Consider the following 13,310-nt stretch of genomic DNA (forward strand, 5'->3'; position numbering starts at 1 on the left):
CAGCCTGTGAAGACGAGAGAAGCGGGAGTAGCGCCGAGCATGGTAAATGGAGGAGTAAAAAATGTTGTTCCGTGTGGGTTGGGGCATTGTGCCTGGGGCAGTGTGGGAGTTCCCAGTGGGAGGGTGTTCCGCTGCAATTAAGAGCAGTCGGCTCCAGGCCGGTGGGCCGGGTGAGCAGAAGAGAGCTGAAAGTGCAGCCTTTCCTGCCTACGGCCATACCACCCTGAATGCGCCCGATCTCGTCCGATCTCGGAAGCTAAGCAGGGTCGGGCCTGGTTAGTACTTGGATGGGAGACCGCCTGGGAATACCAGGTGCTGTAGGCATTTTGCCTCTCGCACACACTAGGTGGCGCACGTCTTACCTCCATTACACAGCTTCCTCGCTAATTTCATTTTACACTTTTTATTTACTACACTCTTTTTTTACTCTCTTAAAAAAAGAAAGGAAAAAGAACAGCATTAACACGAAAATACACACTTTCCCAAGGAAAACTTACAATTATTATGCACTTTACACTCGGCCCAAAGTCAAGACAGCATTTGCTCCACGACGGACCAAGGCTCCCCTAGCTAAGGCTTTGCTTTCTTGCGGTAAGCATATGTGTCAGGTCTTCAGATCAGATCTCACTTCTTGGCATCTCATTTCCTGGCAGGTCATGGGTTGTGATGCCACTTCCTGTTTTTGCAGGTGCGATTTCACACGGCCTGATGTCATGTGCCGTGATGTTGATGAAGCAGAAAATGAAGGTTTTGATTTATTTACGCTTAAACGTAGTGCTGCAATAATCATGTGTGACTTTAACCGAACTAATAAAGATTGTACGGGGACAAAATGTGCCCTTAGAGTAGTTTGCCAACATTTATAAGCGTGCTTTATATAACGTGATGTACTAGAATTGCACTAATCCGACATAATCATAAACGTGTGCTACGATTTGCTTGTTTGAAATGTTTTAGCTTAGCATAACTTTAGCAGAGGCTTTGGCCTAGTTGCCTGGTCTCACGGTTTAGATGCTCGTATTTTTCCAATGTGCTATTAAACGTGTATTTTTGCTTGAAGCTGTACTTTTCCACTGAGATCGTTCACATGCTTATCTTAATATTTCGTGCCAGCCTGGCATATTTTCTCTTTACTCCAAGGTCGACCTGCAGGTGCGGACAATGGAGGCTCTGAAAGTGAGCTAATTGGTATAAAATGTTGCAACTTGCGTACCCATCTCCAAGGATAATGTATGCTTAAGTAAAAGCTTGAGAACTGTCGTTTTTGATTGGACAATTTGAGGCTAACCTATGAACCCTCCAATGGAAGACCCTACTGGATTTGAACTGTTGTCTATAAAACCCAGGTGCACGAGAGGAAAGTAGCCATTACCCGGACATTATCCGCCATTACCAGCCATTGCAGCCATTATTGGACATCCCGCCATTTTGCAGATTTCGTAGCTATTATGGCCCACTTTGCTGCGACGCCATTTTGAAAGAGACTTTGATGCTTTCTCTAATCGAGAGAAAGAGACTTTAATGATTCTTGCCCTAGAGACTTTAACTTTGATTTGATCCCTTGCATGAAGTAATAGTTTCACCTTGCCGCCGTGAGGCAATTGCTCCGTCCACCCCTGCCCCTTTGCCCCGTCCCACGCCGATCGAAACGGTACCCATGCTGATCGAGAAACGGTACCTGTGAGACGAAGACTTCCTTGTATGCTGAGCGTAATTGGTAAATATGAAAGGAAATTGTACAATTGCATTGTGTTTCTTTTAGGTAACCAACTGCTGATTTTGATAAGATCCCTAGTTAGGAGTTTTTCTAAATTGATGTTGCTAAATTGTTTTTGCATGAAGTCCCACATGCCGATGCTAATTTGAGGTTAGATGAGGATTCCTTTTGTTGCACGATGCAATTTGAGACCTTGTTATGCTGACTAAATGTATGCAATTAGTTCATTACAGATTATCGTATTAGTGATTTGCATTGCTATTATCGAATGCCTTGTGATTCAAATGCTGCATAGATTGCACTTGTTTCGCCGCTATGGACAGCTATTAATGTTCATTTACGTTTATCATTTGGTGTTGAGACACATCTATATTGTGCTAGCTTTGTTAATATAGGGAAATAAATTCACTAACTTTGAATAAACTGGTGTGGTTATTCCTGACTGAAAGGTCAGGGTTCGCCGAAATGTATTCTGGATTAATTGTTAAGTGTTATGTTGATTAAGGTATTGCTTATGTTCGATATTGATTATTGATTTTAATGAAATTGATTGATTAAGAGTACGGAGAGTCCCACTTAGTCAAAAGATTCATCGGCCTAAAGAGCGTCCGAATACAGGTAAATTACTAGTATGGACCGCTCTAGCAGTAGATGGTAGCAGAGGACGGTTTTGTCTTTTTGGGACCCTGTACTCTTAAAGTACATGGTGTTGAATTAACGGTTACGCCCTTTGAGACCCCATTCGAGAAGTTGAATTACATTTTTCTTAAAATAGATTGACTTAAAATAGATTGATCAAAATAGATTGACAGAATGATGATGGGCTAGGTCCACCGCGACTTTCCCGGGATCTCGGAGCTTGCGAATGGAGAGAACGGAGGTGTGAGATCAGCGTTGGCGGTACTAGTGATGGTATGAGTGAAGTTAGGGTTTTGCGCTTGCACAGCTTATTGCCGCAGGGTGTGTGAAAAGGTTGCGAGGATTTTTCTTCTTAGAGGATAGCGGAGGTGCGACTCCGAGTGTAGAAGTAGAGAAGTCGTCGAACTTCATAGAAATAGCGGAGGTGCGGCTCCGAGTGTGAGAGTAGGGAAGTCGTCGAACTTCATGTGCGTGTGGCGCTTTGTGCATAAAAAGGTCCACGTGGTTGTTGTTGTTGAGACGGGCCCTGCGAGGTCAAGAGACTCCGGAGTATGTTGATTTATGTTGTGGTCTGGGCGGTTTAGTAGGTTGATCGGGCGTGGTCAACGAGTCGGTACGTGTGTAAGGGAGTGAAAGAAACTTCGACTTCGGGCTTTGACAAGATTCTAAGTGCACTAGAATAGATCATTGACAAGTTGAGAGTAGGTCTGCGGGTCAGATTTGCTTGCGAACGTGGGGACCGAGAAAGACGGAATAACTGCCGAGGCTAGTGAAAAGTCCCTAAGGTCCTGAAGCGACTGTGTTACCCTTCCTGTAGTAAACCGACAGATCTGTTTTAGTTTTTTGTAGCTCGCGATACATGCAAGAAGTTGTTACGAAAAGAGCTGAGTGAAGGAGGACTAGCCGCGAGGCTTTGTCAGCCGCAGTGTGTGTGAGTGTGACGTCACTAGGAGCCGCGCTGGGATAGGTTGGTTGCAGGCAAGGGTTGCGCACGGATTGGACGCAGTCCGTGGGGCTCGATTGGAAGGGGAAAGGCAAGTGAAGAGTATTTCGGGAATAAAAGTCACCTATTGATTACAAACTTTGTGAAATAAAAGACGAGAAAATGAAATTTTTTAAAGCATTAAGGAGCGCGATGAAGGGGGAGTCTTATATTAAAGCGAGCGTAGGAGAGGAGACGCCGCCCGAAGGTACACCAGCTTACATTGTAATGGAGGAAAAGGGGGTAGCTCCGTGTCTTTGGCTAAAGCAATGGCACAAGTTGACAGAGAAACATGGGAGCGTAGCATTCCCGATCCACGGGACATTCAATATAAGGATTCTAGAGAATTTGAGATTCACGATGTACGACATGAAGGTGCCTCCAAGGCCAGCCCAGTTTGAGGCTCTAGCGATTTGGGAATTAATGGCCAGACAGCAACAGAAAAATAAGTTTGAAACAAGGATAAGGAAGGTAGAAAAGACACTAGCGGACGCTTGGTGGGATAATGCACAGAAGGTGTGGAGGTCAGATATATTGCAGGGGATAAAATTGTTTCCCGCAATTACTAAGGAAGAAGAGGAGACAGGTAAGAAAGATACCTGTAAGACAAACAGGAGGTGTTCCAAGGATAGAGAGGACGAGGAAAAATTGAGAAGAGAAGAGGAGTTGGAGGATGAGGAGCTAATAATGCAATTACTGAACGACCGTCCGCCACCTTATGCAGAGAGTGGACAAGGTCCAAGTACCAGTTCTGCCCCTCCGGCACCGGTACAGAACAGTGAAACTCAGAGTTCAGGAGCGTCATCGGGGTCTAAGGACCCGAGTCTACTGTTCACCCCGCAGATACCGCAGGTTAGGAGAATATATCCAGATGTGCCTATGTTGAAACCAGCAGAAAATTATCAGCCGCAGGTCCCAAGATATTACAGCAGTGACAACAGTACGGGAATGGTTCTAGACCCGGCTGTAATGGGAATACAGAATGGTCACAACCCAACATTGGCACAAGCTGAATCAACTCAGTTTTTGATGCCTCAGAAGCAGATGCAGGGGGGAACAGTACATGCTCAGATGACGGGGAGTCAGATGGGCATGCCGGCAATGATGACCCATAGTGTGGGAATGAACGTGCCTCAGAACGTGGGAAATGGACAGAACCCAGATGCGATATCGCTACCCATTACTGTAGGTCCGCCGGTACCTCTGTACAGTCAGACTAATTTGGGTATGAGCGGTCAAGGATCAATGCTGCAGAATGGGACCGAAAGAAGGTGCATAGAAAACACTCCAGGGATAACTCCCATAGCGGCTCAGCCAAATGGATCTGGGTCCTTGATGGAGTTTAGTCCCGTATGTGCTCAGTCGACACTGGTGAGGTCGAGTCCCCCACTGATAATACCTCTGTCATCGAACACTGAAAAGTTGCCGCAGCCATCAATGGCAGTCGATGTGAACGCTACACTGATGGGGTTGAATGCGCAACAGCTGACACAGTGGTTCAACAGTTTGAATTCCACACAAAGCTCGGACAGTGGGAAGAGAGAAGATTATGTGAATAGGATGAGGTTGAACATGGAAGCACAAGAATTGGTGGAAGGGACTATGGGTGTGAATAGGTTAGAGTCCTACTCGGAAGAAGAGCTGAGGTATCTATGTCCCAGGATTACGAAGGAAGTGAACAAGGTACATAAAAGCTTGCAGGAAATAGCTGACAAAAACGGGGTAGACATAGACAAGACAAAACACTTGAGCAGAAGCTACAGGCTGGATTTTGGGGCCACAGATTTTGAACACATGAGGTCAGCAGGCATGAAGGCGCACCTTAGAGAATTGTTGCCGAGCGCACAAGTGTGGAGATGTTTAGACAAGTGGGAAAGCAGATGGGTAAAGAGAAAGGAAAAGAGGAGGGACAGTGCTACAGAGCACAATGCGAAAAGACCACAGAGTAGCGAGGCAGTAACAATGTTACCAATGAGGGAGACAGCAGGGGGAAAGTTAATACATGTACCATGGCACAGAAGTGACATTCAGTCTTTTACGGATGATTTTCCCAAACTGAGAGAGAAACCGATTGAATGGTATCAACAGACTGATAGGTTTGTGAAGCTTGCAAAATGTCTCTGGGAAGATCTGAACACTCTCTTTGAGATTGTGGTTCCGGCAGATTTGTGGGAGGATTGCAAAAGAGCTGTAGGTTGGCCGACGAGTGAACCAGAGAGAGACAGGGAGACGGGTGCACCATCGCCTATGGTGATGAGCCTGTACTATAAGGTGATTGAGCATTTGAAGACGAAAGTGGCCGCGAAAAATGTGGATTGGCAGAAGATTGATAGAACTGCCCAAGAGGCTAAAGAGTCGATTCATAGTTACTATGAGAGGTTGTTGAAGGCGTTCAAGAACTACAGCGGCACGGAAACAATAGAGGCGAAGGACATGCTTCATTTTGTGTTTAGATTTGTGGAAGGGTTGAGACCAGAGATAAGTCAGATGATAAAGTCGCATTTGATTTGCTGGCAATCGAAACCGATTGATGAGGTGTTGAATTATGCGAAATACTGTAGCGACGAAATTGAAGTGAAACAGAAAAGGTTGAAAGAGAAGGTGATGATGATGCAACTTAAAGCAGCTCAGACAGGTCTGCAAGGTTTGCAAGGGATGCAAGGGTTTCAACAGCAGGTACCGCAACCGCAGCCGCAGTTGCAGGGAAACATGGCGTTTCAGCCACAGGCCAGAGGCAGAGGCAGAGGAGGTTTTGCGAATAATGGTCCGGATTTGAATACTGTTGTGACTGGTGTGCAGGCAATGAAGAAGGTGATGCCGTGTCACGTGTGCGGAATTGTCGGTCATTGGAAACGCGAGTGCCCGATGGTGGTGCAGGAAGGTGCATGTGCAGGTGCAGGTGTTGGTCAGCAAAACAATGATGTCAATGCATTTCAGACAATGAGGGGACCGAAAATGAGAAGTCCAAACCCAAATTTTCAGACCGTAAATCAGTTGCAGGGGTTACAACCTATGCAGCCGCAGCAGATGCAGATGCCTCGTATGCAGATGACGCAAATGCAGCCAATGCAACAGCAGTTACCCATGGTACCTAATCAGCAAATGCAAATACCTTTGGCACCAATGAGTCAGCAGCAAGTGATGGTTCCTCCACAGGTCTCGGGTCAGGTAATGAGTACAAATGGCACCGTACAACAGTTCCCACTACACAGTGAGAGTGGAATAAACAATGTATGGGAGAGTGAAAGCTCAGAAGAAGAAGGAGATTGTGTGCTTGCAGCATCCTTGGAAGTTGATCAAAAGGGTCCGTACGTAGAGGGAAGAGTAATGGGTCATCGTGTTTCATTCTTGGTTGACACAGGAGCCACACGTTCAACTGTTAAGAGCAGTGAAGTACCAAATTTGCCACTCTCAGGGAGGACAGTTCAAGTGGTGGGAGTAGCAAACAGGCACCTGACGAACCCAATAACAGATCCGGTACCAGTCAGCATCGGTAACTATCAAGGGGTGCATCAGTTTGTGGTATGTGACTCAAGCCCGATAGCACTGTTAGGGAGAGACCTATTGTGCAAATTGGGTTGTTCGATCATGTGTTCGAACGAAGGAATAACAATACAGACGAGCAGTGATGGGGAAGAAGAGGACAGTGTAGAGGGGGATGAGATGGAAACTGTCGATGAAGAGTATCCTCTGATTTGCCTTTTCCCGATGATAACTGAAGAAGATATTCCAGCCGAATTACGGGAAACAGTCGGAAAGGAAGTGTGGGACATGACAGGGAAAGAGGTGGGATTGATGAAAGGAGTGGAACCAGTGAAAGTGACTGTAAAGCCCAATGCAATCTTTCCCCAGACCCCACAATACCACATGGCACAAGACACCCTCATGAAAGTTGCTCAACTTATTGATGAATTTGTAAAGCAGGGAGTACTGAAAGAAGTGTTAAGCAGTCCATGTAATTCACCAATAATGGGACTAATAAAGCCAAGTGGAAAGGTCCGACTTGTGCAGGACTTGAGGAAAATAAATGACATCATAGTCAAGTGTTGCCCTGTTGTACCAAATCCAGCTGTGATAATGTTTCAAGTCCCTTGCGATGCCGAATGGTTCTCAGTCATCGACTTGTCACAAGCATTCTTTTCTGTGCCTCTTCATGAGGACAGCCAATTCCTCTTTTGTTTCAAATTCTTAGACAGAGTGTACAGTTGGTGTCGAATTCCTCAAGGGTTTTCTGAGTCACCGTCAATCTTCAATCAGATTCTAAAGAAAGATTTGGAAGCATTAGAATTGCCATTCGAGTCAACTCTAGTACAGTACATTAATGACTTACTGATTGCATCAAAGACAGAAAGTGGCTGCACAGCCGATACCATTGCTCTGTTGAACCATTTGGGAAGGAATGGACATAAGGTGTCTCCTTCCAAATTGCAGTTCTGTCAGAAGAAAGTGAAATACTTGGGTCACCAGATAAAGGGTCAAGGAAAATAATGAAGGAAAGAATAACAAGTGTACTTCAAATGAGTCCACCAAAGACAAGGAGGGAGGTGAGGAAGTTTTTGGGAATGGTGGGCTACTGTCGCCAGTGGATCCCCAACTTCTCGACCCTAGCAAAGCCTTTACTGAAGCTGACCCAGAAGGATGCCTTGGATCAAATTGAGCTGAAAAGAGATGAGATGGATGCTTTTGTTGAATTGAAAGAGTGCATGTGTAGGGCTCCAGCTTTAGGTATGCCTGACTACACAAAGCCTTTCACATTGTTTTGTCATGAACGTGATGCATGTTCTTTGTCTGTCTTGACTCAAGCCCATGGTGGCGTAAACAGACCTGTAGCGTATTTTTCAGCTACTTTGGATCCGGTCGCAGCAGCACTTCCAGGGTGTTTGCGCGCCGTAGCAGCAGTTGGTATCAGCCTCACTCAGAGTGAAGGAATAGTGATGGGACACCCAGTAACAGTCATGGTCCCTCACTCAGTTGAGATACTTTTGACCCGCTCCCGAACGCAACACATGACTGGAGCAAGACTCACAAGGTATGAAACGATAATTCTGGGCTCACCGAATGTGCAGCTGAAAAGGTGCACTACGTTGAATCCAGCAACCTTGCTTCCTGGAGAAAATGCTGAAATTGAGAATGCTGAAGACGTCGAGCATGACTGCCTTCAGGTGACTGAATTTTGCACAAAACCTCGACCTGACATTAAGGATACTAAACTTGATGAAAATGACCAGATTGTTTTCGTTGATGGTTCATGTCTAAGAGATGGGATGGGAATTTTGAAAGCAGGATATGCTGTATGTACTGTAACAGGTGTCTTGGAAGCGGGGTGGCTTCAAGGAGTCTATTCTGCACAAGTAGCAGAACTTGTAGCCCTTACAAGAGCATGTCAACTGTCTGCATTGATGAAAGTCACCATTTACACTGATAGTCAGTACGGGTTTGGGATTGTGCATGACTTTGGACAACTATGGTCACAGAGAGGTTTCCTGACTTCTTCAGGATCCCCAGTGAAAAACGGGGAGAGAATAAGGGAATTGTTACACGCCATTCAAATGCCAGCCGAAGTTGCAGTGGTAAAGTGTAGAGCTCATACAAAAGGACAGGACTATGTTTCTCTGGGAAATGCATATGCGGATCAAGTTGCAAGATTTTGTGCCTTGAACTGTATATTACTCAGGGATGAATGGAATTCAATAAGTGAACCAGAACTCGAACCAGCTGAAGCATTTGCCTTAAAGGTTGTAGATACAATAGATGAATTAAAAGCATTGCAGAATAACGTCAGGGACGATGAAAGAGATTCCTGGATTAAATCACAATGTATAAAGAGACCAGACGAGTTATGGGTTTCAAATGAGGGAAAATTTGTTTTGCGGTTCTATCATGGGCAAGCTCACCTAGGGAGAGATGCCATGATAAGATTGTTCAAAACTGATTGGTTTAACCCCAGATTTCGTCAAGCTGCAGAAGCAGTTTGCCATCGATGTGTCACTTGCCAGCAGATGAACCCAGGAAAGGGAACAGTTGTGAACGCCAGCCACATTGGCAGGGCCAGTGGCCCATTTAGTCGAATGCAAATGGACTTCATTGAGATGCCTGTGCATGGAGGTTTGAAGTATGTGTTGGTGATTGTGTGCATTTTTAGTCACTGGATTGAGGCATACCCCACACGTAGAAATGACAGCCTTACAGTTGCAAAGCTATTGTTGAGGGAGTTAATACCACGTTTCGGATTCCCGATCTCTTTAGAATCAGATAGGGGAAGTCACTTCAATAACGAGGTGATAAAGTTACTTTGCGAAGCGCTGAACATTGAGCAAAAGCTGCATTGTAGCTGTCGCCCTGAAGCATCAGGACTGGTGGAGCAGATGAATGGTACACTGAAATCAAGAATGGCGAAAATATGTGCATCGACAAATCTGAAATGGCCTGACGCATTGCCCTTGGTGCTAATGTCAATGAGAAACACCCCTGATAGAAAGACTGGATTGTCTCCGCACGAAATTCTCATGGGCAGGGCTATGAGACTTCCTGCAGTTCCCGCAAACGCGCTTTTGAATATTACAGATGATATGGTGTTAGACTACTGCAAGGGTCTGGCTGACGTGGTTCGCTCTTTCTCTCACCAGGTGGAAGCGACCACCTTGCCACCGATCCAAGGTCCAGGACACGCACTGAAAGCAGGTGACTGGGTCGTGGTAAAGAAGCACGTGAGGAAGTCGTGTCTGGAACCCCGTTGGAAAGGCCCTTTCCAAGTGATCCTGACGACAACTACCGCTGTGAAGTGTGCGGGGGTTCCCAACTGGATTCACGCCAGTCACACAAAGAAAGTGTTGTGTCCCACAGATGAGGAAGTTGAAGCGCTGAAACTGCCAGTGCCTGATAAAGCAGTGCTGAGTGCTGAGACAGAGCAAAACCGAACTGAAAGTGAACAGGCAGGAACGGAAGAGAGAGAGATATTCTCTGAGGACGAAGAGACCAACTCACTTGGGGAAGACCAAGGAGAAAGTTCAGACAGCGACGAAGCAGCTGAAGGTGACAAAGAACCTGAAGCAGCTGAGGGTAACAAAGAGCCTGAAGCAGCTGAAGGTGGCAAAGAACCTGAAGCAGCTGAAAGTGATACAGAGCCTGACGAAAGTAACGGTGAAGAAGGGCTCGAAAAGGGTGAAAAAGCGGGAGAGCCTGATCAGAGGAGGGCTTTCCCAGAAGCAGACGATACAGAAAAAGAAAAGGAGAACGTGATTGATTCCCCAGAAGGAGGGGACAAGACAGAACAGAACGAAAGGGTTCAAGCTACCACAGAAAAGATCGCAGGTCCATCAAATGGACATGGTGCAAAGAGGAGACTAAGCATATCACCAATAAAACAAAGGACTGAAGAAGGTTTGAATGACGGAGAAAGGCCAAAAGTGAAAGAGAAAAGAAAAGAAGTAACTGTTGCGGTACCATCCCCGAGTGAAGAAAAAGACTTGACAAAAGTGGAAAGTACCAGCGAAGCAGAATCGAAAAGAGAAGCAAAATTGAAAAGGAAAAGGATACCGAACAGAAGATATTCCGGTCCTGAATGGGCATATGTAGTCAATGACGATTGGACTGACGAGTTTGTATCTCTAAGCATCGAGAACGAAGAAGAAGAGATACCAATAGAAAAGAAAAGTTTTATGGACAGTGTCGATTGAAAGGGTGATAAATGACATTGCCTGCTACAATCTAAAGTGATAAAACCAGCTGAGATATTGCTAAACCGGATGAGACATTTGCTAAACCGATAAAGACTGAGTTATTGCCGAATTGAGACAAATGCTGCTAACCGATAAGTGACTTGGCCTCTTGAAGAAGACGGTGTGAACATTGCGCTCGTTCAGCTTTGTAACTGAATTGCTAAATAGTTTCTTTATAGGTGCTTCTAGCTCTCTGATTCTATACAGATCATGACGCAAAACAGTAGAAAGAAATATTGTAAATATGTGTGTATAGGCTTGATAATTGCATGTGTACTAATAATAATGGCAATTGTACTCGGAATGCATGGTAAGGGTGAGAATGAGAGAATTGATGCTTCTACTTTTGCTCCTGTTACTGTCACTGAACTAACCGCATTGAAAAGATTAGAATTAGATGAGAGACACTTGCATGATAAGAAAGAGCTTTCATATAACGTTTTCTATCGCTTGCTAACAGAATATGTTGAGACAATGGATGCGAAAGATTGTTATGTGTGTACACAGATACCGACATCAGTAAAGGAAGGGGTGACTTATCACCACATGCCTCTTACATACGGGATTACATGTAGTATAGTAATGTCTAGGTTTTATGGTCAGACTAACATACAGTATTTTTACTCAAATTATGATGTTACCTTTGCATATGTTCCTATAATAGCGCAGCTAAGCCAGATTGCTAAAGATTGGGATGCAAAAATAATGAGGGAATTTTTCGAGCCAATGCAACCTTTTGAAACGGCTCACGCTCATAGGGAAAATCTTACCTGCTCGCTCTCTGCAGTAGAAATAAGCTTTTTAGATCGCACAGATGATAGAAGGGCACAAATGAATGCGAAATTAGAAAAAGAGCTACATAAGAGGACTTCAGTAGATAATTATGATTTTGCCGCAATAAAGACACAAGGGAGAATAGCTTTAGATGCTTGGCATGTAGGGAAATTTTGTATATATAGAGGGGAATATTATTATGATAACATTTTCGTAGGAGCAAGTGAGTGTAAACATACGTTTATCTTTAAGGCCAAATGGACATTCATGATGAACGGACTTGACCCTGTCATTCCAGGTGTATATTACATTTCTGGGTATAATGCCTATTGAAGAACCAGAACCTTTTGGGCCTGGCGGCGCAGGGTACGCCTAAAATCTCCTTGGATTCACCTGCCTCAACTAACAGAGACACGGGACACTCTGTCAGGCGTAAAAGATCAGATTTTATTAGCTGCAGCTAGTACAGTTGTCCAAGAAGTACACAAGGTATGTTCTCAGGAGACTGCCACTTTACTTTGTGGCGCACAATCTTATATACCGTATAAAAACATTCATTAACTACATACACTCCCAGAACACATAGAAAGGAGCCAGTAAGAATGATGTAAAGATAGAACAGAGTCAATAGAAATGTCGGAAAACAAGACAGAACAAAGTATCAAGTGACTTAAGGTTGCCTCCCCTCCAGCTGTGTTTGTCACCCCTCCTTTGAACTAATTCATTAACCGATCCACAACGAAGTTGCATGTGGTGCGATAAGTTTGTGTGCGTTTGGAAGACAGTTGTGAAATAAGAGAATACTAGCAAAGGACAGCGAAGGCCAGACGATAAGATAAGATCGGCGGAGAATAGTGTGAGCCTACAGATAGTTGAAACAAGGATTAGAAAACCAGACAGGGATTAGTGTACTCGGTCAGACCTTAATACCAGCCTTGTAAAGATAGAGGCAGAAAGCTGTTTTGAACACCATGTTGCAGAATAAGCAGAAAAGGCAGAATGGACTTCGTTCGCTGTGCTGCCTGAGTGAAGGCAACATAAAATGGCGGCGGGCCACAAAATGGCGGGTCGATACGATCGTATTAAAAAATCGAATTTCCTCAGACCCTCCTTTTGCCAGAACTCAGGCAAGATACACAAACTCATGTTAGTCTGAGTCGATGTCTATGGCCATGAGGTCATCAAGCTGTTGCTGTACCATCATTTTGATATTCTCTGCTCTTTGTGACTTGGGTTTGGGAATACATGCAGTAGCACATAGGTTGCAGACGGCAGGACCGCAGTGCATACAAAGACAACAAGAGAATATAAAAGCTAAAATTACTCCAAAGAATGTCAACACCTTCCAACCCCATTTGGACAGTAATCCCCAAAACCACTCTGAAAAGGACCAATCTCCTTCGTCCTGATGAATCGACACGGAGATTATGTGTAACTCAGAGATAGCTTGGTATACTGTCGGAGCGTCATTAGGTATGAA

At 44.8% G+C, this 13,310-nt stretch overlaps 1 non-coding gene across 1 annotated transcript; it reads left to right on the top strand.

The window, feature by feature from the left end:
- Window positions 1-205: 205 nt before the first annotated feature.
- LOC138252572 (5S ribosomal RNA) lies at window positions 206-324 on the top strand. The gene has a single exon (XR_011195302.1). It is a non-coding gene; the product is annotated as a 5S ribosomal RNA (ribosomal RNA).
- Window positions 325-13,310: the final 12,986 nt, after the last annotated feature.

This window comes from Pleurodeles waltl, chromosome 8 (genome assembly GCF_031143425.1).
Source record: "Pleurodeles waltl isolate 20211129_DDA chromosome 8, aPleWal1.hap1.20221129, whole genome shotgun sequence".
In the NCBI taxonomy this organism is placed as follows: Eukaryota; Metazoa; Chordata; class Amphibia; order Caudata; family Salamandridae; genus Pleurodeles; species Pleurodeles waltl.